Raw genomic sequence first — 2,837 nt, 5'->3', positions numbered from 1 at the left:
TATGCTATCCTGGTTTGTGAGTTGGATCCGTGTATTCATCCGAGTCCGAGTCATGTTAATAGGGGTAAATAAAGGTACTGAATAATTAACTGCTACTGAATAACTGACTGTTATTGGATAACAGACTGCAACTGCTGACAAACCATAATATATATACATATTTTTACCCCATGCTTGGAATATTTTTGGAAGGTTTATCATAATATTTAATGAATATATGTTCCTAATCCTTTAATTTCATGTTTCATACTCAGGAGAGCTTAGGATAGCAAAAAGAGCAAGAAACAGGTTAAAAATGGACAAAATGAGCCTAATTTAGTTTTTCACACGGCCTAGGCAATTCCACATGGGTAATCCACACGCCCTTGTGTCATGACCGTATTGACTAAAAACCAACTCAGAATTATACACGGCTGGAGCACCTTCACATGGGCGTGGCACACGACCGTGTCCCTGTCGAACCCAAGTGTAATTCTACTCGAAAAAGGCTAATTTTTAGGGTTTGGAAGCATTCCAAAGTTTATATAAACACCCTAGAAGAGAATCAAAAGGGAATGCAGAGTAGAAAGTAAGAAATACTCGAAGACAGCCATCGGAATCAGCTCAGAAGCAAGATCTACTTCAATATTGAAGAGCTCCATTTAATTTCCTTAGAAGTTCTTATGTTTCTTTATGTTTTGTTGTTTTCTCAATTTTGAGATGTTTTCCCCTATCATTATGAACTAAACTCCTTAAATACCTAGGGGAGATGAAGCCTAAGACAAATCTTATTACTATTTGAATTATATGATAAATACTTATTCTTATTCTTAATTGTGAGTTTTAATCCTTGTTTTAATATTTCAGGATATTAATTCAAGTTTTGATGTGCTTATTCAGTGGAGCAAAAGTCCATCTTTAAGAGTAGATCCCACATAATTAAGCGGAGTTGCATGCAATCTTAGCGATAGGACGACATAAATCTGCCAGATTAGAGTCAAATCTAATAAAAGAATTCATAGATCGAGTTAATGCGACAATAGGGGTTTTAATTAGAAAGATATTTCAGTTAATCAACTTAGAGTCAGTTGTTTTTAGTCTCGAGAGAGATATTAACATAAATCAGGAATTTCTATGGATTAAGTCAAGTGAATAAATCGTCTAATTCAGAAGTAATAAGTGAAGTCTATGTGGATTCTTCCTTGGGTATTGTCTTCTCCATCGGTTTTTCAAAAGTATTTTTTTCAACTTTCATCTCTGTCGTACTTTTAATTCAATTAGATAATTAGTCTTAGTTTAAAAACATCCCTTTAATTCTTAGAGTAGATAATAAAATGATAGTAATTACTAGTACTTTTAGTCCTTGTAGATACGATATTTCTGATCTCACCATAACTATACTACTGTTCGATAGATGCGCTTACCTTAGTCGAGTTTTTAGTTAGTTTAGTGACCATCAAGTTTTTGGCGCCTTTGTCGGGGACTAAGATATTAGGAACGCTTAATTTTTATTACTTTAGCTATTTTTATTTTTATTGCAATTTAATTTTGGTTTTATTTTAATTACTAACTTTTCTTTTATTTGCTTTTGGCAGGTTTTTATAGTTTATGACTAGAAGAAACGCATCAGGACCTCTACTTTTTTGGCAGGTTTTTATAGTTTATGACTAGAAGAAACCCATCAGGACCTCTATTTTTTAACAGAAAAATTAAAAGTATAGCTCGTAGAAATCATAGAGAAATAAGGTAAAACTTACGGTATATAGAGGAAGAGTACGAGGACGACACCAATAACACCGAGGAGATGGCTGAAAATTAAAACAGCCTACTGCCTCCTATGGTTGCCGCAAATCCAGTGAACCAAAATCCTACTCTTCGTACTATGTACGACTATACTAAGCCCGATTTAACAGGAACTGAATCAAGTATAGTTAGACCTGCTATTGCTGCAAATAATTTTGAACTGAAACCTAATACAATTAAAATGATACAACAGTTTGTTCAGTTTGATGGTTTGCAGGACGAGGATCCAAACACTCATTTAGCAAATCTTTTGGAATTCTGCGACACTTTTAAGATTAATGGCATTTCTGACTATGCCATTCGCCTTCGGTTGTTTCCCTTTTCATTAAGGAATAAGGCTAAAAGTGGCTGAACTCGTTATCACGAGGGTCAATCACTACTTGGGAACAAATGACCAAAATTTTTTTACTTAAATATTTCCCATTGGCTAAATTGAGGAATGATATCTCTTCTTTTGTGCAAATGGATTTAGAAACTCTTTATGATGCATAGGAGAGATATAAGGACTTATTGAAAAGGTGCCCTCACCATGGGTTACCTCTATGGCTACAGGTTCAGACTTTTTACAATGGTGTGAACCCCTCAACAAGGCAACTGATCAATGCAGCCGCGAGTAAAAATTTAAACAACAAAACACCAAACGAGACTTATGAATTTATTGAAGCTATGTCACTGAATAACTATCAGTGTTAAGTCATGAAAAAAAACTAACGAAATCAGTCGGTGTTTTCAACCTAGATGCAGTCACCATGTTATCAAATCAGATAGAATTCTTAAATAAAAAGATTGATAGTTTGTATGGTTCTACTCAGGTACATCCAATGATGAGGTGTGATTCAATTGAAGGAGGAGTGCAAAACACAGATTATCCATCCTTCAACCCTAGTATTGAGAATGAGCAAATAAATTATATGAGTAATAATTCTCGACCTCAAAATAATCCTTATAGTAACACTTACAATGCAGGTTGGAGAAATCACCCAAACTTCTTATGGGGAGGCCAAGGAAATCAGAGACCACCACTCCCTCTAGGCTTTCAGCCAACTTACCAGTAA

The 2,837-nt window shown here is 34.8% G+C and overlaps 1 non-coding gene across 1 annotated transcript; it reads right to left on the bottom strand.

The window, feature by feature from the left end:
* Positions 1–2,211: 2,211 nt before the first annotated feature.
* LOC121210258 (small nucleolar RNA R71) lies at positions 2,212–2,318 on the bottom strand. Its single transcript, XR_005905379.1, has one exon. It is a non-coding gene; the product is annotated as a small nucleolar RNA R71 (small nucleolar RNA).
* Between the last annotated feature and the right edge of the window lie 519 nt (positions 2,319–2,837).

This window comes from Gossypium hirsutum, chromosome A11 (assembly GCF_007990345.1).
Source record: "Gossypium hirsutum isolate 1008001.06 chromosome A11, Gossypium_hirsutum_v2.1, whole genome shotgun sequence".
In the NCBI taxonomy this organism is placed as follows: Eukaryota; Viridiplantae; Streptophyta; class Magnoliopsida; order Malvales; family Malvaceae; genus Gossypium; species Gossypium hirsutum.
This window is presented reverse-complemented; position numbering and strand designations above follow the sequence as displayed.